A 17,353-nucleotide genomic window follows, 5' to 3' on the forward strand; every position below is an offset into this window, starting at 1 on the left:
ATTCCGCTCATCAGTGTCTAGGATATATATCAACAAACTCTCATGTCGAATGCACTGAAAATATTTACCATAGGCTTGCAAATATATCACATCCTTCCACTAAATGAATGAATCAAAATACACAAACAAAAAGGGCTATAAATGGGTTGTAACGTGGCTAGGGGTAATGTAGGATAAAAGGAAACAATGAGCTAAGGAATTGGAGAAACCATATCAAACTTTTCTCATCAAAAATAAAAATGTATCCAAAAACTCTTATATCTCATTATAACAATCAAGAGCACTTTTTTTGTTTTTTTTTTTCGGCTCTTTTTTTTTTTCTTTTCTTTCTCACTTATTCTACTTCTCTTCTTTTTTTCTTTTTTTTTGTTTTTTGTTTTTGTAGACGGGTACTATAAGGATTCGAGATCGACTAAATCCCAACAATTCACACTATTTTGGATTGAGTGATGCTATTTGTGAAAAATTTACATGATTCTCCAATTCAAGGTTCAAAAAAGGGGGATAACCAACAAAAAGGATTTATCACGGCTTGTAATGTGGTTATTTTTATTCAAAGAAAAAGGCTGAAGCTCAAACTTGGTTCACTAGGGGTCTATGAATCAGGGTAGGCTCAAAGAACGGCTCAGATGATGCGAAAGAAAATGGTTTGAACCTAATGCCCTTATCATTTTGTCTATGCACTTAATCCACCACAAAGTGTTGACAAAGACATGTATAACAATGCAAGTTCTAGAAAAATTAACAATGCAATGACAACACACAATCAAAGAAAATGGAGCATGATATCATGATTGCTCAAAGGCTCAAAGCTCACCAAAAAAAAAAAAAAAATTATAGCAATTGTGTTAAAACCCACACACTTGTCCTCTCTAACTATCATCAAGAGCAACTTATTCATAATGTAAAAAGTGAGCATGCAAAAACATTTGCACGCAAAGAAAACAACATTTTTTTCGCATAGGAGGCAATCAGGATTCAGAAGAAAGAGATAACAAATGAACTAGGTGCTTGGAACTAACAACGTTAATATCTTTTCTTTTTTTTTCAATTTTTTTTAATATCCTGAAAAATTAAATTGTTGACTAAAAATCAAATAAGAAAAAAAATAAAAAATCCCACAATAAAGTCAAATTGCTCGCACAAACTCCCACACCTAAACTTGGCATTGTCCTCAATGACAAAAAATAGATGCTCAACTAAAGCGATAAAACAGTAGGAAAAGTTAGAGAACTCCCCTGAAAAATTATGAGCATCGTAAAGAAACATCATCTACTGCTGTGGTGGGGACGTGAGAGTGTGGCTCAGTTATGGAAGTTAGAGCAGACGAGCGGCGACGGCTGGTGGGTCGCGACAACGTTGAGAAGGTGGTGCGAGATGGGAGAGGGGATTTGGAGAGATGCGATGGAGGCTGCAGTGAGAGAGAGAAAAAAAAGTAGATTAAGAATTTTTTTTTTTTTTGGTTTAAAAATTCAGTAGATGTGTTTCAACAAGGCGTGGCCACGCCTTAAGCGAAGACCTCTGCTGTAAATCTTTTTTTTTTTCAAATTTTTTTTTGTTTAACAGTAGAGGTATTTCAACAAGGCGTGGCCACGCCTTGTGCGAAAACCTCTACTGGATTTTTTTTTTCCCGCAGAAGTGGTATTCTTATAAGGCGTGGTCATGCCTTGTTAGAAGACATATTCTGCAGAAATGTAACAAAAATTGTACTATTTTTAAAAAAAAAGAAAAGGAAAAAAATCAAAATAATAAAAACGAAAAATAAAAATAAAAATTGGGTTGCCTCCCAATCAGCGCAATTTTTTTAATGTCGTTATGCTCGACCCTCAAAAGCACTCATTCAAAGAGCGGCTGATGCCCAAAGTACATGTCATATGACACCATATATGGGTCTTGGTTCCATGTGCCCTCAAGTTTGGCTTGATGTATGCAATGTAAGCTCGTCTCCTCAACAAAACGTGACTTTAAATAATAGGCATGAGATGAGAGTATAATCGTTGGCTCTTGAAGAACAAAATCTGTTGAAATCGGCAATGGAGAGAGACAAGGATCTCCTAGATTTATGCATGATAATATTATCGACGAGCTCAAATCGATAGTCTCAGGAGCTTGTTTGTAATGCCCAAGAATTTGATTAACGTAATCTGAGATGATTAACGTAATCTGAGATGATTTATTGATGATGAGCGAATATGAGTATAGTTAGACCACTCCGGAACCAAATTGGTTAAAGCATATGAGTTATGTAATGTTTGGGCAGAACCGGTGGCGCCCGAGCGGTAGAAAGAGACCGCCCGAGCGCCAATGTTCAACAAAGAAGAGTCTCGGGCAGAAGAGGTGGCGCCCGAGCGGTAGAATAGTACCGCTCGAGCGCCAATGGAGGAGCATCCGGACAGAGAGCCTTGCGCCCGGGCGGCAGATTGTCACCGCCCGAGCGCCGAGCTCGCGCCCGAGCGGTACTTTCTTACCGCTCGAGCGCGAGACGTGTTGCATGAAGAAAGAGCCACTCGTCAGTTTGCATGTGCGTGGGTATATATATATATATATATATACAAACGGAATTCAGTCAGGAGAATGGAGAAAAGGGTCGAGGGATTGAAGAAGAAATCCTTACGCCTTTTTACATTTTCGAATTGTGATTGTGAAAGATCCGCCCGTCTGATTTTGAATCCGACTTCGGTACTGAGTTCCTATCGACGTAGGCTACAACTGGACGTAAGTTTTGTTACGTTTTGTTAAGATTTGAAATTATGGTATTGTCAGAATCTGATATGATTCATATATGATGTTCTTGGCATATTAGACATCGTATAATCTGAACTGGATTGAGAAACGGATACAATATGAAATTGTTATGAATTTCAGAGTTAGATTGACTGATATTTGATATCAGAATTGAGTTGTTATTGATTATGAGATGTTAGAATTGATATCAGACTGGTATGTAGTGCTGGATATGTTGGAAATATGATGTTATCATATTGAAACAGAACTTGATTGAATTTTGATTATATCCAGTATTGTTTGGATGGTGTATTGATATTGTACCCTCGATATCATATTGTCAGATTGAGTATTGACAGGTTGGAATTCGAGACTTCGACAGAGTCAGAGTATCAGAGTGACATGTATAAATTAATGTTGAGTTGGGATTGCACAACTCGAGGAAGGTTCGACTCGAGTTTCCCTAAATTACATACTTAGTTATTACATTGATTCTTGTAATTGATGAGATTGATGTTTGTTGTCTATTGATTATAGCCACTGCATGTAAGGACTGCTGATTTGCTAGCCATTGATTGATTTGCTTAGATACTGACTGTATGTATTGATTTCTGAGTTGTGGAGTCATAGGCTGATTCGCCTAGTCACCGGCTGATTCGTCAGGTTATTGACTGATTCGTCTAAACTTAAGCTGATTCGCTTAATTACAGGCTGAGTTGTCTGATTATTGGCTGATTCGCCTAATTACTGGCTGATTCGTCAGGTTATTGACTGAGTCGTCAATTCTGCGGCTGATTCGCCCAGACACTGGAGATATTAATTATATCGATGCCGTTTAGGGATTGATTCATTCCTATCGACTGAGATTCGATATAATTACCTATATCCAGACAACGGGATCCCTAGGATAGAGTTGAGTCGAGTCTGAGACGACGCGTCAGTGGAGTCGAGTCGGAGACGACGTGTCGGTTGAGTTGAGTCTGATATGACATGTTGATTTACATTGTTTATGCCATTCATGATTATTAAATGTTTTATATGAATTTATGTTTCTGATTTGAGACATGTTATGAATACTTCTTATATGCTTTCGTATATGCTTTTATATGACTGCATGTTTACATTGTTTATACTGGGATATTTATATCTCACCGGAGTTATCCGGCTGTTGTCTTGTTTTGTATGTGTGCATGACAACAGGTGGGGCTGGATCAGGGTCAAGAAGATGATGAGAGAAGATTAGATAGCGTGGAGATCCGGGCTTCGAAGCAACATAGGATTCAGCACTGATATGTAGTTGAACCTAGTTGAATTCTTGTAGATAACACAAGATTTGTATGTTCATGTTTAATATGTAAATTGAGTAAATTACATTACGTTTCCGCTTTGTATTTTAAAAAAAAAAAATTTAGACCCTGTTTTATAATTGATTAATTAGTCCCAAACATGATAAAGAACTTGATTAGCGTCCGGGTCCCCACATTGTTCATCTCTCAACTTCATTGGTGCCTCATCTTCGTTTGATATTTCTTCCAAAACTTCTTCTGACTGAGGTTCAACAGTTTCCTCATTCAATGACACGCGCTTGTTTTCCATATCATTCAATCGGCTTATGATTAATTCAAGACTATATCCCTCATCTTTTTGATGCTCGAAAGGTTGGTCTGTAAAATCAGATTGGCTAATTTCTGGAGTGTATTGGTGGCTCCAAATCTGCAGCGAGATTCCAATATTGATGTTAGTCAAAGTCGGCCATATCATTTAGCAAATATATCACACCGTCTTCATGTCGACTAAGTAATGGACTACCAGTTGTCAGTGTTCCATTAAATACCCATCTTCGTGTAACTGCATCCAAACCTTTAAGGAAAAGTCGAATAAGAACATAGTTAGAAAAATCATGATTCCTGAATGTTGTTATTAAATTATTGAATCTCTCCCATGCTGCGTAGAATGGCTCTCCGTTTTGTTGAGCAAAAGTTGTGAATACTTGTCGATGAAACATGTCGAAGTATTTCACAACAAAAAATTCTCAAATTCTTCTTTTTTTGATGAATCACATGTACAAGAAGAATGACACACACAAAAAAAAAAAATAACAAAACTCGAAAATAAATAACCTTGCACCGTTCCCCGACAACGACGCCAAAATTTGGTGTGCTGTCGTTGACCACCAAATTAATTCCTACTCTTTTAAATAAAAACGAGTGTAGTGGTGAGTAGGGTCAAATCCACAGGGAACGGGGGATTATTTCTTTCGAGTTAAAATACAAATAAAAAGGGGGGAATTTTGGGATATTAATTTAAATAAAATGCTAAACTAAAATACTTCAAGAACGGAAAAACAATAAATTTAAATGACAATTAATCAACTAGGATAAAGTAAGACATGTCTGATTCAAGGGATTCTACTATTTAATTATATCACTGGTCATCGGCAAACAAATAATTTATTCAAGTTGTTCCAAGCAATTAACCTTAGAATTATAGGGATAGCCGCTAAAATTCTTGTGTTTTCCTAAATTAATTGACTGAACCCAGCATCCTGTCAAAACTTATCAATAACTAACTGGGCACGATAGCGTTCCATATTAATTAAAAATAGCATTTTCGTTTCGTGAAAACAGTTAATTCTAAAATCTAACAACCGAGATAGCTGCAATTGGAAGATTTAGTTCCGTCGATTTATTTAGATTAAATATATTATGATAGAACAATACATCTAATCTATGCTACTCATGTACCAATCATTCAAGACAATTACGGATCAATGAATTTATGGTTAGCAGTAGAAAATCATATATCGAATTAAATTGTCAGATTAAACGATATACAATATTCATATTATTAAATCATAAATCAACAAATACTTGGAATAAAAAGAATATTAACTCTAAGAACAAATGCCTCACAGTGATAAATTAAACAGTAAAAATATCTCTTAAATCAGAAATAAAACTTAGCCAAATAGGGAGAGAGTTGGAGAGAAAATTTATGCGCCCTTTTTCTTCTTCCCTTCTCGTGAGATGTTGGAATGAAATTGGAGAATGAAATCTTGTTTTCTTTTATTCAGCCGCCTCCCAACTTTTGTTGTGTTATGTGTGCTCATTTGGGTCTAAATATTTTTTGCTAAAAAAGCCCACTAACCTCTTAATTAACCCTTATCATAAAATATAAAATAATAGATAATATTTTATTTAGATTTTCCCTTCTTCCAATTTTTTTTGGCAGCTGAAGTATCTTAATAAGACGTGGCCACGCCTTATTCCAGGACTTCTTCTTTTTTGGTAATTCATATTCAACTCTATCTTGGAAACTTCAAATGTGATAAACATCACCTTTTTAGCTCAAATTTGCTCCAAGACCGTAAAAGTTCCTCCTACAATAAAATTACACAAAAATGTATCAATTAAACAAATCGGAGGTTGGAATAATGAGAAATATGAAAATAAAAATTTATTATGAGCCTATCATATCACCTGCTAAGTTTATAAAGGTTAAAAAGGAGATTGGAATGCAGCAAGCTGCTCCTAAATCAGTCAAGAGAGCCAAGACGCTGGCCCAACTGAAGGCTACAAAGCGAAAACTGATTCTCAGTGAATCAGATTATGAGAAAACTACATCTTCCAAACTTATCAAGAAACCACGGACACAAAGAACCAAACCAATACAAGCAGTGGAATCAACCATTACTGAGAAACTGTCTCAGTCAGCTGCTGAAAAGCCTATTCAGGCTATTCCATTGCAAGTCATCCCTCCTGATGATACAGTTCCCACTGAGAAGATACCCACTAGAGTAAAAGCTACCCTCACTCGTGTAAATCAACCCATTATTTTACCTCAGGCTAGACCGAAAGGAGTCATATTAAAGGAACCAGTGGAGTCTACCAAATCTGGACTACAAATTCCTCACATTCTAACCACGGAGAAGGGAAAAGGCAAGCTTGAGGAGGAGCCAAGGCCATCTCACACCATTCAAACTCATATTGATCTAGTTTGGGAGGAGGTAAATACATTTGCCACAACAAAACTCACTGTTTTTTATCGTTGGAAAAGCTTCAGAACTGAAATTTTTGCCAAGAAACTGAAACACAAATCCCAACTGAAGACATTTATCAAACTAGAAATGATAGTTTTGAGAGTAGTTAAAGCTGCTACTATTATTCAAGCACTGGAAAGGGGACAATATTTCTTTGATCAGATACGGGCTAATCAACTGACTAAGATGGTTAGAAAATTGAAAGAAAACTTCGACCCCACAGGGCCAACTGTATATCGAGATAGAGCTGTGTTCACTCAATTGGATGCAGATCTTAGCGGCCTACAAAAGGAAATAAGGTTTTGGGAACAAGATCAAGAACTTGTTATTCCAGAAAATTCTTCAGGAACAGAGGAATACAAATCTCAATCACCTCAGCAGACTGAATCTTTTGAAGATCTCACTGCTGAAAAGTCAACCCAGGAGGTTCCCCAAACATCAACCAGGGATCAACATATGTACTCTGAGACTGAACTGACCTTCGTCAATATCGATGAAATCATTCAGTCAGTTGCTCAGGAAGCTCAAATTGAAGCACATAATTTTGAATCCGTAGATCTTCTGATTGAACAAACTGAACAAGAAGTTCTAGTTACATCTGAAGACCCAGTTCTAACTTTTATTGCTGAAAAAAAATTTCAATCTCCAGTTGATGAAGAACATACTCAACTCTCAGTTAATGCAGAACAAGATCAATTTCTTATTGCTCCAGAAACAGTTCAGCTCGTAACATCTGAAACAAAAGAGCAAACTGAAGTGCTCACTCAGAATCAAGAGGAAACACTCCCTGAATCTGTGGAAGAACAGTTGCCCAATGTTGGAGATCTTCAAACTGAAGAACCACCACAAGTTTCAGTTGTTAATCATACAGAAGAACAAATCCATGATTCTCCAATAGCAGTTACCACAGATAACCCTGTTATTCTAGAACAAAGTGTCTCTGTTGCTCAGAACCAACCTTCCTCATCTCAAGGTCAAGAAGAGACAGTTGATCGCACTATGATAATTTTTACTCCACAAGCACAAGTTCCACATCAGGAAGATATAGGAGTCATGTCTCCTGAAATCTCAAATTCAGAAGCATTGTTAGAAGAAATCAACACCATCAAGACAAATATGAATCAAATAATGGATGCCATCAAATCCATTCAGTCCACCCAATACTATCATTCTGTCAAGTTGAATGGATCTGAAGATTTTGTTTTTGGAAAGCTGAAGAATATTAAGAAGTTGTAACTGAACTTTCAGTTGCCATCGAACACAAGCCGAACAAAGCTACAACTGCTGCTCTTTTCGTTGCTCAAGATGTAATCAACCAACGAGTAGAAAGACTAGAAACCTCCGTTGCAAACAAAATAGACTCACTGCAAACCTCAGTCCTAACTGCCATCTCCAGTATTTCAGTCGATGTCGGCATTCTATCTACTGAAGTTCGACAATTGTCTATCAAAATGGCTCAGTTTGACAAAAAAGGGGAAGTTAGTATGACTCAGAAAAAGTATTGAAGAGCAGTTAGCAGCAGGAAAAGCATTGAAGAGCAGTTAGCAGTTTAGAAGTTTATTTTGAGACAATTTTAAAGCAGTCTATAAGAGTTCAAATCTTCAGTTAATAAATGCTTAGTTTTGTCAAACACCAAAAAGGGAGAAATTGTTGGAAACCAAATTTCGGAGTTTGACAAACTGAAGAAACTAACTGAATTATGAAGACAACTGAATAATTAGAACCAGCTGAACTAATGAAGAAAACTGATCAGTTGGAAACCGATCAGTTAATATACTCAGCCAAATAAGTTTCAGTCAAAACTGATATCAACTGAATGCTTCTCGGGAAAGAACATTCAACCTACAAAATAACATAGTAAACAGCAAGTGAATATGGAAAGCCGCACCTCAATCATTACAGCATAGAACAACGTATTTCGGCTTCTGCAATTAAGACGCCGTATTACAATCAATGAAGAGAACATTGCCCAACAAATGATGAAGTGACATTCAACGGATACTAGAATTCAAATGCATATCAAAGTTACCGTTGAAAGCGAAGTATAAATATGACTGAAGAACAGCAGAAGAAGAAATAGAGACGATCATTCAATCTTAAGATTGCTGTTACTCTGTCAAAATCTCAGCTCACTTTCATTTGAATTACTCGTAGCAATCAAGACTACAATCTGAGCTTATTATCACTCTTTAAAAGCTGTCAAATTCAAACTGTGCTAATATCAGTTACGTATTAAGAATATTGTGTAGAACTAAGAGTTTCAGTTTTGGCAGTTGTAAGTCCAAACTGAAGTGGGTCTGTACAAGTGTTGTACTTGATCAAAGTCTTTTAGTGAATATCCTATCCTTGTGATAGAATGGGTGACGTAGGAGTAATTCAATTCTCCGAACATCCAGAAACAACTCTTGCATATCTCTTTCAGTTTTGTATTCTATCTTTCAGTCAGTTATTTTCCGCAACTACTCTAGTTTGACTGATTGCTATTGACCAACAAGATTCCGAGATTCAGTTTGTCACCAAACTGAACTCAAATATTCGAAAAGACCAATTTTAATTGTAAGTGTTTATTCAACCCCCCCTTCTAAACACTCTTGTTACGATAATCGATCCTATCAGGAACCTTCGAGTATTGTGCTGATAACGTGTTGAAAGTAAAAATTTAAGGTAAAAATTAAAAATCTCAAACTCACAAAATATATTAAACTTCACATTTTATAAAATTTGCCTACTTAATTGTGTTTCTCTTCACAATTTGAGAGACTTATTTATAGAATTTCTTTGGAAATAATCCAAAAATAAATATATGATTACATACATCATCATACACTAATTTTCAATGTTTACAACTCCTATTTTCAACATTCAATAATTTCAACCCTTATTTTTTAAATGTATGAGTTTATTTTATTTTATTATGGTGTATTGTTGAACTGTTTTATACATGAATCTTAACCTCTGTATTTTATACCGGGGGGTTACTGTGGTTGCCATTGGGCACCATGGTAGGTCACCTGAGTAGTTTTGCAGCACCATACAAATGTTCTGCCCATGGAGCTCGTGACTGAGACAGGATTACTTGGTTGTTGAGTTGAAGTCTCCCAGTTAGTTCACTTTCATTTTGGAGTCTTTTTCGTTTTATATCGGAATATATTGTTCAGGGAGATGCCCCGTTTATTTGTATGGCTATTTGGAGTTGCCATGATGGGTATGAGTTTATTTCATGTTATTATGAGCCTTACCGGCTATATTTGAAATGCGGCATGTGAATGTTGAATTGTGTCTGATCGACACTTGTGTGCAATTGTTTATTAATACGAAAACGTCGTCTTTGAATCATTTTTCTTTTACAGGTATTTTAAAATTTTTGGTATGTCCTATTTATAGGAGGTCATGCCGAAATTTTTGTAGGCCATGTGGTCTATTTTTAAGTATTTTAAACTAATTTTCGCTGAAGATTAACATTAAATCAATATTTTTTTATAATTAATTGTAATTATAATAACTAAGCCTCACAATTATGGGCTCAATTTGTGTTTACACAGGGTAATAATATGTGGATAGATTTTAAAATGTTATCTAGTTATTATATAGAAGTTGTTTGGCTACCATATATAATCCATATGGACTGGGGCTAGATTGAGTTAAACCCCCACATTTGATTTGCCCACTCATCAAGTACAACAATATTTAGAGTTAAATAGCTTTTATCTTCAAGTTTTGATTTCTTTGATCACAAATGGTGTACATGGTTCATCTATCGTGATATGTTGTGTTTCCTATAATTAAAACCTAAATGAAACGCAATCTATATACGTATAAAAGTGTGGATAAATGACATTGTTTTCCAATTGTGCAATGACAAAATTAGCTTTCTATATACACATCAAGAATAGAATGTAACTTCTATATTAATTTATCAAATAACTCATCTTTATACTACATTTAAATATTTTATCCTTTTAATTTTCTCTCTACATTTTTTTTCCAATGATTTTATTGTAATTTTGTAATTATATAAAGTGTGGATAAATGAAATTGTTTTCCAATTGTGCAATGACAAAATTAACTTTTTATACACACTTCAAGAATAGAATGTAACTCCTATATTATTATCAAATAACTCATCTTTATATTACATTTAAATATTTTATCCTTTTAGTTTTCTCTCTACATTTCTTTTAAATGATTTTATTGTAATTTTATAATTATATAAAGTGTGGATAAATGAAATTGTTTTCCAATTGTGCAATGATAAAATTAACCTTCTATACACACTTCAAGAATAGAATGTAACTTCTATATTAATTTTATCAATTAACTCATCTTGATACTACATTTAAATGTTTTATCCTTTTAATTTTCTCTCTACATTTTTTTCAATGATTTTATTGTAATTTTGTAATTATATTTTTAGTGCAATTTCTTATTAAGTAATAAATTATAGTATCACAAAAAGATATATGAAAAATTTATAACTATATGTGCAATAGAAGAATAACTAACATATTTTATGGGTTTTTTAACAAAGAATTGAAAGTAAAGAGTTTAATTTTGATTTTAAAAGATAGTACGATTCCAAAAAAAAATATGAAAAATAAAATAATCTATAACGAATATATATGTTGTAGGCATAATTATTTTATTAAATTGTATAACTAAAAAATTAAATGTATTGCTTGTAAAATCAATCATTAATCAAAACTTTGAATATGTGTTTCATGAAAAGAGATTTAATGAGCAATAAAAAGACTCTAAGTTATTTTCTATGTAAAAACAATATATGATATAATCTTTATAATAAATATAATTATAATGATCATCTATTAGCATTGTCAAAGTATCGGAATTTTTACATACGATATTTACTATCTTTATTTAATTATTCTGAAATCAAACTAATTAATTCAATAGATACAAAAATAACATTTTTGTGAAAGTTTATTTCTTTTGTTATATTTCAAATTTTAATGGTGAAAATCATATCAATAATTTAAAATCTATATTTAATAATTATTATATGAGTTTATTTGATATTTACCATATAATCTTATTTGTGTAAAGATCTGATTTTTAGCCATGCAATTATAATTGTAAGGAAAGTATTTTATTGGATTTTTGTATAAGATATGCACCTTGAGAATTAATTGTTGGAAATATTCAAGTCAATGATGTTTACACTTGTGCATGTAAGTTTATATTTAGGAGAAATAATTCAAGATCATGGGAGATTGTGCAAGGCAAAGACTGAAGGAAATTGAATAATGCATGTTTTGGTGGGATACAACCAAGATTTCGAAATTTGCACTAGGATATATGACTTGTTATTGTATTGGATAGTTACATAGATAATTGGAAGCAAATCCCTCCAACTAGACACAATATTTTCGAAAATATTGAGGTAGGAAGCAAGGATTTAAATCTCATGGAATTGGAAGATAATCTCACCAATTTAGTAGCTAAATTTTCGATTTTGGCAAGAATATTGGAGCCAAATATTGAGAGATTGGAACAAGATTATGGTATGATTTGAGTACCAAAATTATCACCCTTCCCTTCACCTATAAATAGGCCATCACCCTCACTCATTCTCCACACCAATTTTCGAAATCCTAGAGCTAAAACCCTCGAAAATCCAGCAAGCCTCCAAGCCGAAATTTTGCTCCAAGGTCGTTCAAGAAATCACGTCGAAGCGCCGTCCGAGCAAGAGCGAGAAGCGACCCTATTCCGAGCCAAGCCTCCACGTTTTTTTTACATCCAAATACTGTAAGTGGGCTTATTTTTAAAACTTCAAAATTTCAGATCTGAGGTATGCATGTTTTCGATTTTTACAAGAAAAATAAATAGTCGAGTACAATCTTCTTTCTACTCTTTTCTTGTATTGTCATACGATTTTAAAAGCACTGTGAGGAGTCGACTGTATACGGGAGGGAATCCCAACCACGACGTACCCTTACGCGGTGGGGGACATAACCGCTATACGGCCTCGCCCCCTTAGAGGAGTAAAAATTAGGGACTGACGTCAGTAAACCGTAGAAAGTAGATGAGTCGCAGTGCAGTGTCAATGTTATGCATGTTCATGAAGTAGTATGAAAATTTAAGTGTTTCGAATTTATGCATGTTGTATTATTGTGCTCGATTTTCCCCCATTTACTGAGTATTCCCAAATACTCACCCCCCTTACAACCCTTCCCAGATAAGCCCGAAGAACAGGTCGAGGACGAGGAGTCCGAACAATTCTGGGGATGGTGATGATTCAAGAGTCTAGATAGAGTTTAAGTTTATTATTGTTGTTATGCAGTTTACGCTTCCACATTGAATTCTGTCTTTTAAGTTATTTCGATATTGTAAAGACAAATTTATTGAGATTATGATTTATAAACTGGAATCGGTTTAAACTGTGCTACGAAAGGCTTGTCGTTTTAAATTGTGTGATTGTAAACGACGCCGGTGTCAACTCCGAGTTTCGGGGCGTGACATTTAAGTGGTATCAGAGCCGGTCACCGGCATGGAACACCGGGAAATAAGTGCTATGCGGGGCAAAGTGCTACGTGCATGGGAGCCACCTCTTGAACCTGCGGGGCAAAGTGCTACATAACGGGAGCCACCTCTTGAACCTGTAGGAGCCACCTCTAGATTCTCGGTGCTGGTGGATCGAGGGGTCAGGTCACGACGAGGACGTCGCGCTCTGAAGGAGGGGTGATTGTGATACCCTTGTCCCACATCGAAAAAAATCAAGATTTAAAATGAGTTTATAATGGCTTACAATGGACTTCTATAGCAACTTGGGTTAATCATTTTCGTAAAGCGAGGACGGATACGAAGTAGTTGCTATAGGGGCTCATTGTTCAGTCACGCAGCCGCGGGCCCGGGCTCGGGGCGTGACAGAATGGTATCAGAGCCAGGTTCATAGTCCGGTTGGGAAAAGAAATCGATTTTTTTTAAAAAAAAAAAAACCCTAAAAATTTTCGGTGGAATTTTAACTCGAGGCCGATGCTACCCCCTCCGAAACGGCCCAACGATCAAGACTCCCCACGCTAATCGAGAGCTCCAGCGAAAAATCGCGAAATTCCTTCGTTTAGGCCTCTGAAACGTCGTTTTTGCCGTTTTAGGAAAGTTTTGTAACACTTATAACTTTTCGTAGGAAACTCCGAATTCGATTCCGTCAATTGTCCCGGAATCCTCTCGACATATGCTTCGAACCCATATGTCTAATTCCAAACTTTCCATTTTTGGAAAAAAATATATATTTATTTAAATTTCGAAATTTTCATATATATTGCATATTCTCACTTGTTATATACTGCCTATTTCGGATTCTGAGCATTTCCATTTTTGATTTCAGGAAATGGCTCCATCTACTCCCCTGCGACCCCGTACTCGTGTCCAAGCTGCCTTTCGTATGAAGGAGCTTGCCCTTCACTACCAGTCACGCCAGATACGGGCATTATGAATTCACAGGGATGCCTTTTGGTCTGACCAACGCACCAGCAGCATTCATGGACCTTATGAACAGAGTGTTCAAGCCATTCCTGGATCAGTTCATAGTGGTATTCATCGACGACATTCTCGTCTATTCTCCTGACGAGGCGAGCCACGAAGAGCACCTTCACCTTGCTCTGCAAATCTTAAGAGAGAATAAGCTATATGCTAAGTTTAGCAAGTGTGAATTCTGGCTGAGAAGTGTGTCATTTCTAGGACACATGATCTCGAGAACAGGAGTGTCAGTAGATCCAAGGAAAGTAGAGGCGATTACAGAGTGGCCGAGACCGAAGAACGCCACCGATATCAGAAGCTTCCTTGGATTGGCAGGGTATTACCGAAAATTCGTCGAAGGGTTCTCCTCGATAGCCGTGCCACTGACGAAGCTCACACAGAAAAATTCTAAATTCACCTGGAGTGAGGATTGCGAGAAAAGTTTCCAGACACTGAAAGAGAAACTCGCATCCACACCAGTGCTGATCTTGCCAGCAGAGAATAAAGATTTCACTATTTACAGTGACGCCTCTAAGGATGGCCTAGGGTGCGTACTCATGCAAGAAGGAAGAGTGATCGCCTATGCGTCAAGACAGTTGAAACCGCACGAGCAGAATTATCCTACTCATGACCTGGAGCTAGCAGCGGTTGTCTTCGCCTTAAAGATTTGGAGGCACTATCTCTATGGTGCTAAATGTGAAATCTTCACAGACCATCAGAGCCTCAAGGACCTGTTCACTCAGAAGGAACTTAATATGAGACAGAGGCGATGGATCGAACTTTTGAAGGACTATGACTTGACCATAAGCTACCATCCGGGTAAAGCAAACAAAGTGGCTGATGCGCTGAGTCGGAAGGGCCCAGGAAAAATGACTCTAGCTTCCCTCTCGGCCCAGCCATGTCTGCAGGAGACCGTCAAGTTAAACCAAGATCAAGACCCGGTACTGACTAAACTTAAGGAGCAAGTCAGAGAAGGGAAATCTCAGGATCATCAGATTGATGATAAGGGAATCTTATGGATGAAAGGAAAACTGTGCGTGCCCGACAGTGATAACCTTCGCCAAGAGATAATGGCAGAGGCGCACAAGTCTAAATTTTCAGTCCATCCAGGCAGTACGAAAATGTACAGGGATCTCAAGAATAGTTTCTGGTGGAATGGCATGAAAAGAGATGTAGCTGAATTCGTCTCCAGATGTCAGGTATGCCAGCAGGTCAAAGCAGAACACCAGCGACCTGGAGGATTACTGCAACCTTTGAAAATTCCCGAGTGGAAATGGGAACATATTTCCATGGACTTTGTGGTAAGATTGCCAAAGTCTAGGCAAAGTCACGACGGTATATGGGTGATCGTGGACAGACTCACAAAGACTGCACACTTCCTACCCGTCCGCATGAATTACAATCTCGATAAGTTGGCTTCACTATACATGGACAACATTGTCAGACTTCATGGAGTGCCAGTGAGCATCCTATCTGATAGAGACCCGAGGTTCGTCTCGCGATTTTGGAAGAGCTTTCAAGAGGCCATGGGAACGAAAGTGACCCTCAGTACTGCCTATCACCCTCAAACCGATGGGCAAACGGAGAGGACCATACAAACTTTAGAGGATATGCTGCGAGCATGCGCTCTTGAATTCAGTGGCAACTGGAGCACTCATCTACCCTTAATTGAGTTTGCTTATAACAACAGCTATCACAGCAGCATCGGAATTGCTCCATACGAAGCCCTTTATGGAAGAAAATGTCGATCACCACTTTATTGGGATGAAGTGGGAGAGAAAGCTATAGTGGGGCCCGAGCTAGTACAGATGACAGTGGACAAGGTTAAAATTGTCCGAGAGAAACTCAAAGCAGCTCAGGATCGACAGAAAAGCTGGGCAGATCTTAAGAGAAGGCCTGTAGAGTTCAATGTGGGCGAGAAGGCTTATGTGAAAGTCTCGCCTATGAGAGGAGTTGTCCGGTTCAGCAAGGCCGGGAAATTGAACCCTCGTTATGTTGGACCCTTTGAAATCTTGGAAAAAGTGGGCACGCTAGCATGCAGACTGGCCTTACCACCAAACATGTCAAGGATCCACAACGTGTTCCATGTTTCTCAACTAAAGAGGTACGTTCCAGACCCAAGCCACGTTCTGGAGGTAGAACCACTCATAATGGAAGGAAACTTGGGAGGTGAACTGAAATACGAGGAAGTCCCCATCAGAATCGTGGACACCAAAGAACAAGTCCTTAGACGACGTATCATTCCCTACGTCAAAGTGCAATGGTCCAACCATACTGAGCGCGAAGCAACTTGGGAAGTTGAAGAGAAGATGCGAAAAGGTTATCCCTACCTATTTGGTGACCAATACAACTCAAGTTTCGAGGACGAAACTTCTCATAAGGAGGGAGGGATGTAAAGATCCGATTTTTAGCCATGCAATTATAATTGTAAGGAAAGTATTTTATTGGATTTTTGTATAAGATATGCACCTTGAGAATTAATTGTTGGAAATATTCAAGTCAATGATGTTTACACTTGTGCATGTAAGTTTATATTTAGGAGAAATAATTCAAGATCATGGGAAATTGTGCAAGGCAAAGACTGAAGGAAATTGAATAATGCATGTTTTGGTGGGATACAACCAAGATTTCGAAATTTGCACTAGGATATATGACTTGTTATTGTATTGGATAGTTACATAGATAATTGGAAGCAAATCCCTCCAACTAGACACAATATTTTCGAAAATATTGAGGTAGGAAGCAAGGATTTAAATCTCATGGAATTGGAAGATAATCTCACCAATTTAGTAGCTGAATTTTCGATTTTGGCAAGAATATTGGAGCCAAATATTGAGAGATTGGAACAAGATTATGGTATGATTTGAGTACCAAAATTATCACCCTTCCCTTCACCTATAAATAGGCCATCACCCTCACTCATTCTCCACACCAATTTTCGAAATCCTAGAGCTAAAACCCTCGAAAATCCAGCAAGCCTCCAAGCCGAAATTTTGCTCCAAGGTCGTTCAAGAAATCACGTCGAAGCGCCGTCCGAGCAAGAGCGAGAAGCGACCCTATTCCGAGCCAAGCCTCCACGTTTTTTTTACATCCAAATACTGTAAGTGGGCTTATTTT

The sequence above is a fragment of the Primulina eburnea genome, chromosome 14 (genome assembly GCF_022965805.1).
Source record: "Primulina eburnea isolate SZY01 chromosome 14, ASM2296580v1, whole genome shotgun sequence".
Classification (NCBI taxonomy): Eukaryota; Viridiplantae; Streptophyta; class Magnoliopsida; order Lamiales; family Gesneriaceae; genus Primulina; species Primulina eburnea.